Raw genomic sequence first — 19811 nt, forward strand, 5'->3', positions numbered from 1 at the left:
TTTTTTTTTTATGTCTGTAACTAACCTTTATATATTGTTATTATTTTATATAGTTATTAACGAATATATATTTTACTATTTCTTTCATGACTAATTTATATTATTTTATATCTTAATTTATTTAATTATATTATTATTGTTATTTCTAGCTAATTTTTCGTAACTAACTTTTATATAGGGTTATTTTACAATTTATATTTTAGCGAATATATATTATTTTCATTTTTATTTATGTTTTTATTATTTTAATCTATTTATCTACTAACGAATATTTATTATTATTTATTTAATTGCTTATTTTTATTTTTATTTATTTTACTATCCTCTTACTTTTACCTTAGGTATAAAATATTAGGTCTCCATTATAACTATTTCCCATTTAATAATAATTTTTAATTATTAAATTAATAATGTAACCCTCTAAATAATCCATTTGACTTTTTGACTGTCCCTTGGTCAAATCTAGCCGTTGATCTAGATAGCTGTTGGAGGCCCTGCTCAGACTATTTAACTTGCAAAGCTGGATCTGTTTCTTCAACTTGTCCTGACGATGAGCCACACTTGCTGGCTCGAAACACATCGACAAAGATCTCTCTTTATGTGATTTATGCCGAAGCTCTTCTTACAACTATTATGGATCACCGAAGTCTCAATTTAACAATGGACAGGTAGTACTGATGATGAGAAAACCATTACTGGTGGTTGTTTTTGTTTGGGATCTGCTATGATTTCTTGGATGAGCAAAAAATAGGATTTGGTTGCACTAAGTACTTTTGAAGTTGAATATATGGCAGTGAGTGAAGTTAGTCATGAAGTGGTTTGGCTCTGTAAACTGCTTGCTAATTTGTTTGAAAGATTATTGAATTCAACCAATATATGTTGTGATAATCAAAGTTAAATAAGTTTTCATAAGACTTAGTCTTTCATGCGAGATCGAAGCACATTATGAATAAGAATCACTACATTCAAAGCATGGTGCAGGATGGAGACGTGAAGCTACAATATATCTCCATTGACGAACATGTAGATGATAGACGATGTATTGACAATGTCCCTTCCTAATGGGAAGCATGAGTATTTTCAAGACATGCTTGGGCTTATGTATATCTCCTCCCAGATTATGAGGGAGTGAGGATGGACACCTTGTTCTCCATGTGTCATGTACTATGGTTAGGACTAAAATTTGTAAGTACATGAACATGGATAGGTAAAATGGTAGATTGGATAAGCACCATGGACTGATATTCTTGAGACATGTAGTGTGACCTGGACTGACGACTTTAAGTCAATTACATTGATTTGGTATAAGAATGATCTGGGGACTTATAGTTCCTTGTGTCAAGTATTGTAACAATGGATTAGGAAATGGTCTTGTGAGGACATACTATGGTGAACCTAGGTTGAGCATGTGCCTTGAGAGGTGGTGGTGTACTATTTAATGCATCCCAACATTGTGCTTTGATCTAGTGGAGAGATAAAGCTTACTTTTCAATGCCTTGGTATTTTAACAATGTTGATTAATATGATGTTATCAATCCAAACCCTTTCATATATGAATATTTCAACTCGAGATTATCCTGTTGAGTCATTATGAATATGCCCCTAGTTAAGGAGTGTTGAAGTTGTAACTAGAGTAATTCTTCATAATATAAATTTATCATTAATGTATTTATTATATTTATATTTATTATATTTTTGTCAAAGCATGTTCTTCATGATTATAGAGTCAAAAAAGTTTAAAAAATAATTTATTATGAGTCAATTTTTTTTTTCTTTGAGTCATGTCCCATTTGGATATTTGTAAGAAAAATAAAATAAAATTTGTGAGTCATAAGTTCACAAGATGATCATGTTAGCCCTCCTTAGACAATTCGACCTAGCAGAACCTACTCGACCCTCTTGGATAACTATATATAAGAATAAATTTGACCCCTTGGAGAGCTCATTCATTCATTACATCAACAAGTGTCTTATGCACCTATAAAAAAAAATAAGAAGGCCAAAGTCAAAGGAGAGAGAAGGAAGTCAAAGAAGAAAGTCGAAGTTTTTACCCTACTGCAACTCACATGTGTGAACTTTCTGTGGAATAGGGCCAAAACTATGAGCTAATTACAAGGTCGAAATTCGGCCTCTACTAGAGGGCCGAAATTCTGAGTTTAACCAAATTTGAAGAAGTTTGACTAGCATTGACTTTGACTATTGGAGGGGACTTAGAGGAAGGTTTGATTTGGAATCTTTGTGGTATTTTGATCTTGTTCTTGGTCTTGGATATCTCTCATTTTGATCTAATTCTATAAAAGAAGGATTGTTGGGTTTTCCCCTTATGGGTTTTGCCCTAGCCTCTGACCTAATTTCTAGTGTCCTTTGTCTCATTGTGATCTTTATGTTTTGAACATTTGTATAATTTCTTGATGAATAAGACATAAGAAGTAATAATAACACATCTGAAATTCGTAAGCAATTATCAAGAAGTGGAATCATGCATTAAACTACATTGCACTTAGCTTCTCAATGAAAGAACTCTTGACTCAGGGGTGAGCTTGAGGAAGTTAGTTCTAGGTTGGGTGGTTGTGCTCGGTTTTCCAAGTGACATGCTTTCTGCTAATCCGAGTTGATTTAAGTGCATCAGATGTTTTGTTTGTTGTCTCTTTACTCTTTATGTTATGTTGTCAAATATGTAAGCATATGAGTATAATTTCAAGTGATATATTGGTGTGTAAAATGATTGAATACTCATGCATGTGACAATTACTGTATATATAAAAGAAATCAATGTTAGATGTAGTGAATGGAGCATTTGTAGGTGGTTGTTGCTAATGGGTCAAGGAGGTATGTGACAAATGGTATTAGAGCTCTAATTTCAAATTTTTATGCCTATGGTCCAGCCTGCATCAGTAAGATATGAATGGGTTGTAGGTCCTTAACTAGGTCCTAAACGAATAACAGATTTCACTGAAGGGTTTGGTCATAAAATTGTTATAAAAAAAATATTCCAATGAGTTTTAGAGTAGTGCCTTAAGGCATTAGAATCCATAAAGGTTGAAACTAAATCTTAAAATAGTTTGGAGGAGGACTTTGAAGCCATAGCATGTGAATATTATATTGATTACTTACAATCAAAGGTAATTTTGAACTAAGGTTGTTTGAAATTATGGATTTTGAAAGAGCTAAAGGTTGATATTTTAATGAGGAGTGAAATCTCCTATATTGCTTGTCAAGCATGTAACTAATTGTGTTTTCCAATTGCATAAAGGGATCAATTAAAAACAAAATTAGTCCATCAGATCACTAGATAATTAATTAGAAGGGAATAACTAATCCTAGCCAGTGTGCCGTGAAGGATACAAGTTCAATGATCTTTGTGGTTTGCATTCTTCATATGGAATCACTATGCTCAAAGAAAAACATGTGAATTGCTTTATATCTTTAAGGTTTGCAATGGTATAGCCTATGGCTCAGGTTATCTATGCTATGCATTATGCATCATGGATTGAATTGCATCCACTGAGGCTCATGTTAGTTATGACAATGTAAGCATGGTGTGTGAAAACTTACCCATTAAATATGAAGTTGTGGTTTGTATGGAATGCATTAATGTTTTTTTTGGTTATCAAAGGAATGAAAACAAAATGCATAATATTAGCATGTTGAATGCCCATGTTGACTCTTTCCTTCGGGATGTAATGTATGCATAGTAAATGTGGAAGGGTTGATTTGGAATGTAGTAAATAAATATGTTAATTTGGACCTAAAAGTCCACATCATTTTATCCAGTGTAGCCACTATATATATGGAGTTAAAATACATATCTTAATGACCGTTGCAAGGTTTGATGGAGTGATTTTTAGAACTAACAAAGGATTACTGTGTGCATGGATCACTAAAAATAGTGAGGGTCGAAGTGTCATGAGAATTATGTGCGTAATCTTGAAGGCCGATTGATATCTTGTCTTTCAAAGATTGACATAAATGATATTTGTTATAACTATATTTAATGGTCGATACTTGAATGGTATTACATGAAAACAGAACAAGGAGCCACGCCCAATGGATTGTGCCACCACAGGTACCTAGCCTGAATAGTCAACATCATGCTCCTCCCTGTAGCCTCGAGACCACAAACTGATTTAAGTAGCCGTATTAAGAGTGTTATCAAGTAAAGAGCGATTTACAATTTGAATGGCTTATGTATACATATTGGTATATTTTCTTGTGTAATTTACAAGCAAATGGTGAATGGAGTGATCACACGTCGAGATTTGTTGCAAGAAGATTTGTGGACAACTATTGCGGTTACTCATAGTCATAATTCTTCCAAATGGTGGGAGGCTATGACGCACCATAGAGACGGAATGGTATTACCAACCTATTGTTCTTTCTGCCTTTTGCTTGAAATAAGTTAATGCTTCTGAAGTTTTTTCAAAACCCCGTGCTATTGAGCTTTGTGGTTATGTAAGCTTTTTAAATTGTGTGATTTAAAGCACAACAACACCTTTTCAATTGAATGGACGGTGAAAATCCCAGTAAGGATTATTGGTTTCCTTTTTCGATCCACCATGTCGATCTTTTTGCATGCCTTATCCATTGAGTGGGAGGTGTTCAGGTGCAATGGCTTATCGAGTTGCACATATGTACATACACATTCCAGAAACAACTAAATTGCTACAGAATATTCTACCTGAAAAAAGCACTCAGTGGATAATGGTCATCCTGGTTATCACGTCATAAAAGCATTCAGTTGGATAATGTTTATCCAGATTTCTCCCATCTAACAACATAAATCATTTAGGATTTCCCTGATTGTAAGTAAAACTCTATCTTTCCTCCATCTGAAAATATATCTTTGTTAAACATCATAGTATCGGTGGGCTACTTAACATAGAAAAGGTTGATGAATGAAGGCAATCCCTAGCTCTGTCATAAATGCTTTGCGTTGCACTTTTCGTGTATCTAGGGGGCTTACAACTATGGACGTTGAAATGAGGTGATGAAGATCTGTTTCTTTAGTAGCAATGGTGTTGACATTTTCATTTATCAGTCGGAGGCTTCCTTCGATATTGAAGGGGAACCACGGGGCCCGCGCTTCAGTAAATTGGTGGGGGGAAATGAAGTTGAGGCTGAAGTTCGGCGCGACGATCTCGAGTCTCTGCCTTTGCCTGTTATGTCCATCATTAATGTTGCCCTGGCCGTTATTGATGGTCTCATTGCCATGGTTTCCTTTGTACAATTGTTAGGGATTCAATTGCGAAACCCTCATGTTTGATGGACTCGTTAGAAGCTCTTCGCGAGTGATTACAATACAATGCATTTTTTTAACTTTCACTTCCTAAATATTATTTCAGGAACTGCAAGGTTCATTTTATGGAGGGTATTCCATTTCATGATTGGCACTTCTAACTTAGGTTACCTTATTTACTTTACTTTGACACATATTTCTTACTGCAAAGATTAGATATGTTGGTCACATGCATGTGGATTTATCATCATTCTTTTTCTTTCAGTGTTTCTCCTACTCTTATCATTCAGGGTTGACCTTCGTCATCAAGCAAATGAGAAGGATGATGATGAGGAGGATGAAGATGATACAAATTTCATTCAATTGCATGAACAACCAAGTAGTAGACCTATTTCTAGTTTATCCCCTGGTGAACAATATACAAGATATTGTCCTTTTTGGCATCGCTTACATATCCTAAGTTGACAAAAAAAAATTATTCTAGTGGAGGACTGGCTTTCTATGGAACATGTTTCCTCACGACAGTTTTTAGGTATACTTTCTATATTGACTTGGCTCAAATTTGCAGAGTATGTTTTGTTTTTTGTTGTCTCGCAATCGCAAATTCGAGGGCAACTAGGACTACAGGTAGGCTTCATGGTGAAGCACCTCCATCCAAGCCTTCACTTAATGCTTGGAGGGAATTGGTCTAGAAGGCATCACTGTTGAATGATTGACGTAGTACTTTTAGCATCATAGTAATAATTTCCTCCCTGATATTGCAAGTCAAATTTCCAGAAATACGATTGTGCATTACTTTTTTTTAATTAATTAATTAATTTATAGTAGGCCACCTATGCCAACATTCTAAGAAGTTTATTCTTTATATGCACTTCATAGTAATCTTTTCACTTATTATTGAATTTCTAAAGTCTAAGTATTATATTTCATACACCATGATGGATAACTATAGTAGCATTGCGGGGAGGAGAAACCCTGTAAGGTTATATGGGAACAAATAATTTTGTAATGCGTTATATAACATAAAACCTTGCAGTGTTGTAGTGGAGTAGAGAGTAATGCAAAGAAAGGACAATAATTAACATATTGATTATTTCAATAAGTAGAAATGGTCAACCATAAATTTACTGTTTTATTGTGTTATTTATTGAGTGTTAGGAATTACATGCAATTAAGTGGGATGTTATACCCATAGTGATAATAAGATATCCAATTAGATAACATGTAGTATATATGTAAGAATAATATATATCATTGAAATTGAGGTAAGAGAAGGCTCAAATACTAAATGCCTCGACATAAGAGGAGTAAAGCGTATAAACAACTTTAGGAAGAATAATTAATATATTATGTAATGAAAGTTATGAATAAATAATGGTGGTGAATAAGTGATTTTTAAAGTATGGTTATTGTATTGAAAGTTCAGATGATGGAGTTTAGTGAATGCAAGGGTTGAAAGAAGTAATGATGGATAAAAAAAGTTTGAATCCTATGTTTAACTTTGGGCCAATAGATCTCTTCTTCCATACTGTCATCATATTATTTTCCCATATTAAAATTAAATTATGAGTTGTATGATTGCGATCCAAGGACATAACTAAAATACAAGCTAATGTCAGTAAAGATAGTCCGTCCAAGGAAATAGATTAATGGAAGGGATTTTATACTTATAAATATCCTAGGAAGGGATGAAACATCAAGGGAAGAAATGTTGAACTCTTATGAGGTAATTGACAAACAAAAATAGATAAAATGACAAGTGCTCTTTCCATAGATCATGGCCAACATGAGGAAAAATAAAAAATAAAAGTATATAGATGGAATCTATATAGGTCATACGAAAGAAGTTCATGACATTCTATCAATATTAGCAGAAATTGATGGTTAATTAATTGGTTTCCCTCCAAGAACAAATTTTGAAGGTTTTGTTTAAATTGTATCTATTCATGAAGTTTCCCATGAAACATCGTTAAGTTCCTAAAAGACAAGTCTTTGTATGTGGTACGAGAGTACGTATTTTTTAAATTTTCTTTCAATTTAATATTTATGTGTTAATTGATGCATCTACATGTAAGGATGCAGTTCATTTTTGGATGTGGTTTTTCCACTGGTTGAACCGTTTAATTCACCCTTATGGGGAAAATACTCCAAATATACACCATTGAAGGGAACTAAACTTTACCAGTTCATTATTCTGATATTCAGTAGTAACATGCATATGTAATTAGATATGCATAGTTTGGAACCTACAAGTTTCTGTTTGAATAAAGCAATATTCTAATAATTGTAACTGAGATATGCAAGAGGCATAAGTTATATTTCCAATATAGACTGAACTAGGGTTAGAATTGTGATACACATGTAATACAATTTACTATATACATGTGGAAGAAGACATCATACATTAATAATTTTATGACCTTCATAAGTAGGTCAATGGGATTGGCACCCAAAAGTACATTTAGAGTAAATACATGATGGGAGTGTGAAAGCAACTCCTAGTGCTTCTAGATTAATAGTAGTAAGACAATATTAAATACAAGCTCAAGGGCACATTATCAAATTCACTCCAATTCTAATATGTCAATTATTACAATTCACGGTATGAAACCTCAAACTCCACAACCTTGATGTGCATAGATGGGTTCCATTAATAATATCTCAAAAATAAAAACCTTGCAAATCTATAACAAAGAAAAGTTTCTTCCAGTAGAATGTTGGTAGATCTTAAGAATGTACTTTCTCGGGAAACGGATAAGATTGAAATAAGTTGTATGCTTCTACTATATATAAACAAATTATACATGCTTTATGAAAAACATAAATGACAAACAGATTAGATATGGTAGAGCAATTTAGAGCAGCGTAATGAATAACAGGAATTGTACACTAGATTCAAAACATGATTGTCCGGATTAATAAACAAATTCTTGGTAAACCCAAAAGGTTTCATATTAATGCAACTTATGATGATCTAAGGATCTTATGCTAGTAGTAAAATAATACATGCACCAAGTAAGGTGTGACATATAAAAGGTTCTAGAAGAGAGAGAATAATAAACCATGCAACAACTCATTGTTAAATCAATAATATGCTTTAACCATATTGGATGGCTAAGTGGTACTAGTAAGCAAGATTGTTGTGTACAAAGATAATTGGTTTCGATAAAATGATATTTAACAATCTATTCAAATAAATTGACAATTGTACAATCTGAGATGCATATTTTGTACCACTATTTCCTATCAAGAAATCTTGGGAAGTCTACCTGTCAGATTGCATGGATAGTGTTGTCTGGTTTTGAATATGAAAACATATCAATTATTGCATAAACAATTTATTTTAAGGAATTTAAAAATTGATGAATGATATTCTACTAGGTCATGATCTAGTGTAAAGTGGGGTATCAACATGCTAATGACCTAGGTTCACACCCTAGTACACATAGTGCCTAAAAATTTAGTGGGTGTGGAATTGAGAACATGGTAACCTTCACTTATGACTCATGTATAGGAGGTGTATGTACTTACATACTGATTTTTTGATTTATTTTGAATATACACTAAATTATTCATGGCCAACAAGGTGTTGGGAGTAGTGGTAAAAAGAGAAAACAAGAAATCAAAAGGCATAACTAGATTATGTGTGGAGTACTTTTGAGTACTAAACAATTATTTTCTTGGTTAAAGACAAGGTTAATATTATTATTAAACTTCAAATATAACATTTAAGTCCATACTAGACTAACTATCATAGTCAGCCTGATGTATGATTGGGCGGAGGCCATATTTCATTGTTATTAAAACCTTGTCTAAGTGATAGATTCAATCCCAAAACTCAAAGTTATTGGTATTGTAAAGTGGTACTAGCCTGATCACCTCTATGTTATCATTTTGCTAAAAAAATTCTGCAACCACAAGATACATGAAAAGGATTAGCTAAATAAAGCACTTGAATACTTTGACACAAAATTATTCAGTTATGCTCTGGTTGCAGAAGCTGAATAGGTCCATGAATTCCTTCTTCTTTAATCGAAAAACCTAGCATGGTTTGATTGGAATTGCCTAAAGGTAGTGGGAATAAATAAAGGAAATTATGGCATGGATTTGATGTTATGTTAATTATAGTAACATTGTTTGAAAAATGTGGACAAGGTACATGTCGTGCATTTAATGCTATGGACATTTGGTACTATGCACATGTGGTACATATGGTACTCGTGTGTATGCAAGCATTGCATGAGGTTGGATGACGTGTATAGATTTATGTGTGTGAGGCACACTATGTGTATGTGCACATGGTTGAGGAGAAGGCACCGGGTGGTTTTCTGATGTGGTCACCAATCCATGGTGTGTGCAGAATAAAGACACAAGTGGAAGTTAAGGATTGATTAAAACATAAGTATCCATATTTTATTTTAGTTTTAGTATGCATGAAATTTATGATTTTGGTCTACAATGATTACATCTGATCTATGATTGATGGTTACATATGATTTATGGTTTTGATGGTTATGCTTTGATCTAACTGGATGTGATATTGTTATACATGTTGATTGGTCAAATGTGCTAGTTTGAATTGTTGTGATTGATGCAGGGAGATTGTAGGAAGCAAGTGTTCGGAAAGAACACAAATGCATTGGAAGAACATGCATTTATTCCTATTATAATTAAATGAAAATGAGGAATCATAGTTAAATGGCAGGCACCATTCGCATGTATTTACTCAAATAGTAGTACTGTTATATCAAGTTATGAAATTAGCTGTCATAAACAAATTTGAGTTTTGTTTTTATGGCAAAGTCTCTCGCAAAATTGATTGAACAAATGTTACAAGTAGCAATTGAAGGAGAATTGAGGTAGGACTCCTTTGTAACCTATATATTAGAAGATCTGTTTCAGGTGGTAAGGCCATGGGAACTTGAAAATTAAGAAACAACTACCTCTGAACGAGGAAATAAATTGTAAGATGCAGTAATACACCAAGGATGGTGTAAATTTGGGGGGGGAGTATGTAACACTCTATTGACCTAAGCTAAGAAAATTTAGGTCTGAGGTATAACAATGAAAATAAATACTTTATTATTAAATAAATAATAAATATAATGCAATCACTTGGAAAATGAGACACCAAGATATGGGATTCTTGCCAAATGGAAACCCATTGGTGAATGGTAATGGATAAATCTTTCATGATAAGACTTCTAGATATAAATCTAGATAAGCTTAATGGATTGGGAGATAAATATCCATTAAGTTACTTAGCTGGAGAAATATGCTAAGTTTAAGAAAAACATAAAATCCTTGCGGGAGAGAAATGAATGCTTTTATGAGGAAATGTCTTGCGGGAGAGAAAGGCGAGCTTTTCTGAGAAATGCCTAGGCAAATGGATAAAAAGATCCATAAAAGCAGGTTGCCGATAAAGGAAACCATATCATGAAAGAAGGAATTTAATATCCATTGATGAGATCAACAAGAGGCATTTGATCCATGGCAAGAACTCTCGGCTCGAGGGTGAACTAGAGGAAGTGAGTTCTAGGTAGGGTGGCAGTGCTTGGTTTTCCAAGTGACATTCTTTCCACTAATCCGAGTTGATTTAAGTGCATCGTATGTTTATTATGTTGACTATTTACTCTTTATGTTATGTTGTCAAATCTTTAAGCATATGAGTATAATTGCAAGTGATATCTTGGTATGTAAAATGATTGAATACTCATGCATGTGACAATTAATGTATATATAAAAGAAATAAAAGTTAGATGTAGTGATTGGAGCATTTGCAGGTGGTTGTTGACAATGGGTCAAGGAGGTATGTGACATTTTTCCTACATGCATAATGTTAATACCACTGCTCAACTACAACAAACGTTGCTTACACGAGTTCATATTTTGTTGATACTATTGCACAGAGGTAGTTTGTATTTGGCACCAACATGATGAACATCTTTTCCATGGACAATCTCTTACAACGCTCCTATATTTTCCTCATTTTTTGTATATGCATGATGCTAATTAGACTACTCAACTAGAGCTAGCATTGTTTACACATGTTCATATTTTTTTGATACTATTGCATAAATGCAGTCTTGTAACGAACAAAGTTTGTACTTTGCAATCATCTTCAGAACACTTGGAATACAAAGATGTCCATTAAGGATACACATATATATTAAAAATGCATGCATGAGAATATGGCTTGGTTACAATTTAGGGTCCCATATATTTACCTAGGCAGGACCCCTTCATGAACAATCATTTATTTTGAGACAAGCTTCCTCAGTATATTAATCACTGTTAATTATTAATTAGTTACATTCATAATATTTCCTTTCCCTTTAGAAAAGTATTTTCCTAGAAGCTTATCAATGAAAAGTCTTGATATATTTTTCTATCTCGTAATGTCTCTTCTTCTTCTCAATTTGTGGATCTATCATCTTCGAAAATACAAGATGATATGAACTTTTAAGTGTGGTATAAAATCGTCACATAGTAAAATTTTTTAGCCACCCAAATTAATCTTCAGTGGAATCTTACAGCTACTAGAAACTTGGGATGAATTTTTATCATATGACTAAATTATTGTGACATCAATATTCTTTAGAACATAAGTCACTTGTTTCTAGTATGAGTGAAATGGATTTGCAGACTAGTTGAGATGCCTGATTTTATGATTTAGGTGTCGATAAGGAGTTCTTGTGATTTGATTTCCCCTTATCATGTTCGTGATTTATTGATTTACTTGAAGTATCTGATTTGCTTCACGTATTGAAGTTGCTTAGTTAAACGTTATATTTTCACTTGAAATTTCTGTTGTTTGAACTGCAACATGTGGATATATTTTTGCTTCAATTTGTTTGTCATTGTCTTGAGTTGTGATATTGACTGGATCAATATTTGTTCCTTTTTCTTAGACTTAAACATCTAAATATTTTGACGTCTCCTTCTCGATAAATTGTTGTACTTTATTTTCCAACAACTTCTTGTCCTTCATAAGCTTCTTAATTTGCATCCATAAGTTTTTTTGTGGTTCTTGAGGTGATTAACTTCTTCTTTTTTGTCTTTTCTACATATTTTACATTTCCTTTTGTTTTTTATTAAAGAATTACTTTTGAGATATATTTTATGTTTTCTGGTGTTACAAAATTTGGCTTCAATGTAACATCCTCTAGCATTATTTTTTTTCATTTTGTAGGAGAATGCCAAAAACTTCCTTTTTCGTATTTAGAATGAAGGACCCTAGTGATTCCATCAATGGAAAACCCAAAATTATATCGCTATTGTTGCAAAATAAGGATTTCACGGTGAATTGCATATAAAATTATAGTCTCCAATACTTAGTTGTAGATTGCTTATGTCACATTGTTTTTTATTCATCGAATCCATAGTTTCATTTATATTCGATTAAGGAGTCACTAATTGGTTAGCACATTCAATAATAATATAATTATTATCTTGAGTAGGATTGATAGAGATTATAATAACCTTTCTTGCAATGATCCTTTGATTTTAAATAGTGCATTAACACTTTTATTAAAACTTTTAGAAAATCTTCCATTACTGTCTCATTTTACTTTTTCGAGATGAGCTTAAGGTTTTGAAAGTAACCTTTTTTAAACTTTTATTAATCCCTCAAACTTCTTTTAAGTATAATTCCTTTTAAAATCTTGAATTACTTCTTCTTAAGCGAAACCTTTATATATATATATATATAGATATAGATATAGATATAATCATGTTTTTATCTTTAAACAAACCCTTCACAACTTACTATAACATAAGTAACATACTTATAATGAAAGGTCACACCTTTAGATTGTGTTTTTTTTGAAAATTAAAAGGTACGTGTCAAAAATGGTATGAACATAGAATTGATCATGCACCAACTATTGAATACAAATTTAATTATGCAACGACTATTTAGGTATATGATTTGATTGCGGATTGATAACTTTATAAATATTAATGATTAATTATAGAGTATGACGATTGGTAGAGATTGATGCAAGGTAAAGAGTGGTTGCGACTGCGTAGAAGTGACATGGTTGCGATAGTGGTTAGGCAGAGAAAAACTGACTGTTGGTAATGTTAGAGGGTGGTGGATGAGCAGGACCGTTGAGGATGTCTGACAAAAATGGTAGAAAATAGATGCATCGACTAGGGAATCACTTGTGTGTGGCAAAAATTGCAATGTAGTGACATGATGACTTATTGTGATGATGCCTGAGGGTATAAAGTTGACGAGGGGATTTGGCAGCATGTGGAGAGTCGATGAGGAAACGATGTGGGTTTCAACAGGAAATAGTCAAATTCAGTTGGTAGTGGTAGCCATTGTTATAGGTTGTTGATGGTGGTTGTGCATCCACTGTTGCAAGTTGTCCATGGTGGTTGTGTGACCACACTATTTTTTGTGTTTTTACTTTTATTATTTAAAAATAAAATAAAATAATTTTTTTCTATCTTTGATTTAATCAATTAGTTTTTAATTATATAGATAGTTTCTTTATATATATATATATAGAGAGAGAGAGATATATATATATATATATAGATATAGATATAGATATAGATATAGATAGATATATATATATATATATATATATATATATATATATAGAGAGAGAGAGAGAGAGAGAGAGAGAGAGATGTTGGCATTATGATGCATGTGTTGTACTTGATGGCAAACAACTCATAGAAGATCAACTCACTTATATATATCTAGATGAATCTACGGAAGAGATATCAGATGACAATTCTCAGTATGACAAGTCCAAAGGGGGAGATTGTTGGCATTATGAGACAAGTGTTGTCCTTGATGGAAAATCACACAAATGATAAATTATAGTGCAGCAAATTTATTTGATAAATTATAGTGCAACAAAGTTTCCTTCATGTAGAGAAAAGTTCACGCACTTTTATGCAGAGAAAAGTTTATTCCATGTAGAGAAAAGTTCACGCACTTTTATGCAGAGAAAAGTGTATTCCATGTAGAAAAAAGTTCACGCACTTTTATGCAGAGAAAAGTTTATTCCATGTAGAGAAAAGTTCACGCACTTTTATGTAGAGAAAAGTTTATTTCATGTAGAGAAAAAGTTCACGCATCTTCATGCAAGGAAAAGCGCATATATGTTGGAGAACTTACCTTTGGTCCATGGTAGTTAAAAAGTTTATTTCATGTAGAGAAAAGTTCACGCACTTTTATGCAGAGAAAAGTTTATTTCATGTAGAGAAAAAGTTCACGCACTTTCATGCAAGGAAAAGCGCATATATGTTGGAGAACTTACCTTTGGTCCATGGTAGTTAGTCCTTGGTATTTGAACCTATGGTTTTGGACCATGGTACCTCATCAGAAGTGTTGATCTCACAAGGAAAAGCATGTATATGTCGGAGAACTTACCTTTGGTCCATGGTAGTTAGTCCTTGGTATTTGAACCTATGGTTTTGGACCATGGTACCTCATCAGAAGTGTTGATACCAAGTATTGGTTCATGGTATTAGTTCAAAATTTTTTGATCCTATGGTTTTGGCCCGTGGTATTGCATCCAAAAGTGTTGATCTCACACACTTTCATGGTTGGTTCATGGTATTAGTTCGACAGTTTTTGATCCTATGGTTTTGGCCCGTGGTATTGCATCCAAAAGTGTTGGTCTCATGCACTTTCATGGTTGGTTCATGGTATTAGTCCAACAGTTTTTTTGATCCTATGGTTTTGGACCGTGGTATTGAGAAAGGACTAAGGCTATAAAAGAGGAAGGAGATCATTTGACAAAGCATCATTCGAATTATCTGATTATCTGATAAAGTGCTAGATCTGGAATACTGTGATTGGGTTATGGTGCAGATCTAGATCTGAGCTAAAGAGGGATCTCACCGGTTGATGGAGAACAAGATCTAAGGATAGATCGGGATCAAATGTTTAAAGGTGTCAGTATTCTGCATATCCTGTTTGGTTGATTGTGTTTAGCTTCAGTATTGATGGATGAGAACTAATATTGGATCAGGATCATAATAACTCATATTTATGTGATCTGATGGACTAGATCTGGGTGCTAACACATATATTATCCTTGTATATGTATTGATCTGGTGTTTGGGTGATTTAGAAGATTGATTGATTATGTGCTTCAATGATATTAATGGGTCCAGTATGAAAATTGGATGAAACGTGGCCTTTCAGATTATGTGTTGTGCTTCAGGAATATCCAGTCTGAAAATGCATGAAACGTGGTACCTGGAGGAGAGAAGATTGTAGGCCGGCGCCTACGTACTAGTATCTTAGCTAGTACAAGAGCTAAGGGGGTGGTAGCTCCCTTCCAGGAGAGACTGGAGAACGAGAGAGGGTTGTAGCTCTCTGCAGGTAGAAGCCTGCGTACTGGTATAAGACTGCACCAGTACATAAATATTGTAAAAGGTTTTTCTCATTAAGAAGAAGATTGAGATGACTTGCAGCAGGTGGTTTTCTCCCACATTGGGTTTCCACCTTATATCATGGTGTTCATGTGTGTGACTTATGTGTGATGATCTGTTCTATTTTACTGCACCTGTTTACTGTTAATATGGTTGATAATGTTCTAATGCACTCATTAAGGATCAACTACCTGAATCATAAGAAGTTGTGGAAGTAGCATATATGAATCTGAATATGGAAATGAAAAAGTTTTATTGATGTGATAATACTGATTCACCCCCCCCCCTCTCAGTATTATTTCCAACAAAAGAGAGAGAGAGAGATACCTTTTCTTTGTTTTTAATGGCCAAGGGCTTGTTGACGGTGCTGGACCCCCGAACATGTCAGGGGATCTCCTCAGTAAGAAGTCCCAACTAGACCTCAAACTGTTTAGAGTAGGAGTCCCAACAGTGGGTAGTCGAGCAATGCCTTGACTGCGATAGTGCACAAAGGTAAGTGTGATATCTTTGTATAAAGCAAGTGTGTGACCTTGCCACGAGTCAAGTGAGATGCATGGGGGTTTCTAACACACGGAGGGAAAAAAGGAAGTGTGTCCCTTAGAATCTTGTAATAGTACATAGCCTGAAAGGAACACACAAGCTGAATGACATCACAAGATGGAAATCAGAATAGTCCACAATCCAAAGTGACGGGTTAAACCAACAACACGATTGCAACAAGATTCATACAATTGCATACAAAATAGTTCATACACAAATGTGTAAGTTAAATAACATACATTGCTAAAGCAACCAGAATAGTCCAACTACAATAACAACATATGCATGAAAATATGTTGGCTCTGTTATATATTATTAAGTGAAAGTTCCATCCATACCTACATCATTGACAATCACTAGCCTTAATAGTGGAACATTACAATCAACACCACCTACTCCTCCAAAGAGATGTCCTTGCTCTACACTGTGGAGAAGCCAAGGCTCGTCACAATACTCAAGTAATGCTTTGACAAAAGCTTGGCTCCCCAAAAGCCTCTACTATGAGTTATGAGGTTCTATATATATATCAAAGGGTGGGGTGACCCTTAACATTCCTCTTTGACTCTTGGACTACCCTCATGACTCTTCACATTACAATAGTGATTGTTCACATTCCACTAGTGACATTTGGAATTCCACTTACAACATATTTGCAATAATACAATTTCCACATATACCCATGTGGGACAAAAATAGGCTTCAGTCGGCCTAACAAGACAAACAACATCACTTGAGATCTTTGGGAAAGACCGACTCGGTAACCTTCTTGCGGTAATCTTCGATGATGAACTGATACCAAGCTTGGTACTATGTTATTATGTCCCTGAACTGTTGGATGAAAAATTTGTCGCAGCAAACTCTTGCCTCCATGGCGAATGAGGGGGAAATTTTTTTGCAAAAACAAAAGCAAAAAGATGCAAAATTATGAAAAGACTGAGACAAACCTCCAAGTAATGATCAAAGGAAATCAAATTAATAATTTGCCAAAAAAAAAAAAAACTCAAAACCAGTCAAACAAGACTCTGACGCACTCAAGTGATTGAAAATGGTGTAGCTAGACACAAAACCCAAGCCTGGAAGGCTACAAACAAGCAAACTGGAAAAGTTCATAGGCCTAGCGCAACTGTCAGGCGGAAAACTAGCGCCAATTGAGGATTAGCGTGGGCTGTACACTGGCAAGTGGTGCGACTGTCATGCAAAAAAGAGCGCCAATCAAGTTTGCTAGCTTAAAAATAAAAACAAGCAGTCCAAGGCTTGGTCGACAGTATCCAGACAGACTAGGCAGCAAGAGACAACAGAGCATCCAACCCAGGTAAATCCTCTCTACGGACAGAGACGATCCCTACTAGCCCAGATCGGGTCTAGCAATAATCACACAATGCTATCACGCAAGTTCCTAATTGAAAATAAAAAGTGGATGGTGAGAACCTACTTGGATTCCAACGCTAATGTTCGTAGAAGAGACGTCGCTCTCGTTCCTTTGCCTCAGCCGGTCACGATCCCCACGATCTCCGTGATTGGACACCTGCACATGCAAAGAATAACACGAATACAAGCATAAAATCTAGTAGATGCAATTATATATCAGTCAGAAAAGATATAACTCGACATCGAACATAAGACAATGAGAGTGGAACCATAATGATAGTGATCTATTATTGATAAATAACAAAGAAGAATACAACCATTGTTCTGACGTCAAATCCTCCTTTGGCTGGGTAGTCAGCTACACAAGTCTTGCAAAGCTTGTTGGGATAGGGAACAAGCCTCTCTCTCTTTGGGTGACAAGAATCTCCTTACTTAGATTTTGCCTTATGGGTGCAAAGAAGGCTCTTGCAGCTTCAAATTCTTGAACTCCTGGTATTCTCTATCACTATGCTGGAACTACTGACTAGCTTGCTCAAGGCATAGAGGCAAGCTTTTATAGATAGAGAGGAAAGAGATAGGATCAACCACATTATTCATGGGATTGGCTTTATCACTTGGAAACTTCCATGAAAGGTGGCAAACCACTTCCCTTCTATGGAGATTCGAAGCCAAACCATCCTAGCTCAACATAGATTCAATTGGTGGATGGGTTAAGGAGAACCTTCGGAAGTTCGTTCGTTAAAAACTTTACTCAATTCGGTTGGTGTGAGTGTGACTCTGAGACAGAGCGCCATTGGCGCGCCCTCTTTAGAGGATTTTGCCCCATTGGCGCGAGCAATACACTGTGGAACCGCGCTAATGCAAAAAGAGGTCTTTTTATGGGTATTCTGCAGGAGATGTCTTCAGGGCATATGAAGCTCACACTTAGAGGAATATAATGCAAGTGGTTTCAGGTCATGTCACTTCTCACAGGTCCCGAAATGATTCCTCCAGTGTGCGGGTGAGAGGTAATAGGGACGGTGACAAATGGTGACAAATTGCTGTGTAACACTCTCCAAGGTCATTTAAACTGTCAAACATAGGAGTCTGAATAGTGAGTGAAAATCCAATAGCATTAGGGAGACCAGGACCGAATCTTGGAGTTAAGCACAAGGTTTTTTGAAGATAAGGAAGAGAGATACCCCCTCTCCTACTTATCGGATCTAACCTCAAGACTATTCTGCCTGGCTTCTGATACGAGTTGGTAACCTTAATTGCTACTCCTAGGGATCTACATAGGTGGCTACGGAGGGGAATCCCATGGCACCTTAGGTCGACGTTGTATCACTCTCAATGGTACTACTAGTGGGCACCCTTGCGAAGCTTAGGGGCTTGCACCGGCGCAAGCTGTTGTTAGGAGGTCAACGTAACTTCCTCTGTTACCTTCATTGGTAGGAGTGGGCCATCATTATCCTAGGCTATCCTCGGAAGGCCCCTTACTTCACTTTCTTGTATTTTGGTGTCCGGTCCTCATCACCCAGAGCAGAAATACTCGAAAGTTGTTTGACTCGTTGATGTCTTTTAGGGACTTTTTAGTGTGTGCTCTTTGCTCTTAGTTGGCCTAGCTTTCATTTTTCTTGAGTCTTTAGCTAGAACTTAATAAAAAATTCAAAGTGGTTGACCAATCACCTAGACGGTGTCGAAGACTTCGTGGTCTTTCACCACCAAGTTTAGAGCCTTCTCCTAGAAGGCGCAGAGGTAATACTGCCGGTGGATTTCGTCCTGTGGTAGCTGACACGTCGGGGATTGATCCTCCTCACAGGGACATTAGTGTTCAAAATAGGCCTGGTACTTCCGCGGAACAAGAGAGGAACACTCCAGTTCTTTCTTGAGTTCTCTTTCAATCGGAAGATAACATAGAAGTAGAAGAATTTCAAGAGTTGTTAGCGGCTCCGAATTCTCCCTGACCTTCTAGCTATCCAGAAGTATTACAATACGCTGGGTCTCTGATTCATAGACCGTCAAGTCTAGGTCATATTACGCACTTACCATCGATGGATACTACTGGAAGCATGGCTTCTACCACAAGTGCTATAACTATGCAGACTCCAACATTAGTACAAGGGAGAGGAACTATCTCCATCCCCTCTGCATATTTATTTGGGTCTTTTGCTAGCACATCTTTAGTTGGGTCTACCTCCATTCCTTCTACAAGTGGAAATTCCCAAGCCAATGCTTTTAGTACTGGATTCTTCCCATTTGGAACCCATTCACAAGGTATTCC

General features: G+C 35.2%; 1 pseudogene; it reads left to right on the forward strand.

Moving 5' to 3' along the window:
* The first annotated feature begins 5012 nt into the window (after positions 1-5012).
* Positions 5013-19811, forward strand: part of LOC149234796 (uncharacterized) — a 65509-nt pseudogene continuing 50710 nt past the window's right edge.

Source organism: Pinus tabuliformis, chromosome 8 (assembly GCF_031772625.1).
Source record: "Pinus tabuliformis cultivar Carrire ecotype Pingquan chromosome 8, CPIR1, whole genome shotgun sequence".
Classification (NCBI taxonomy): Eukaryota; Viridiplantae; Streptophyta; class Pinopsida; order Pinales; family Pinaceae; genus Pinus; species Pinus tabuliformis.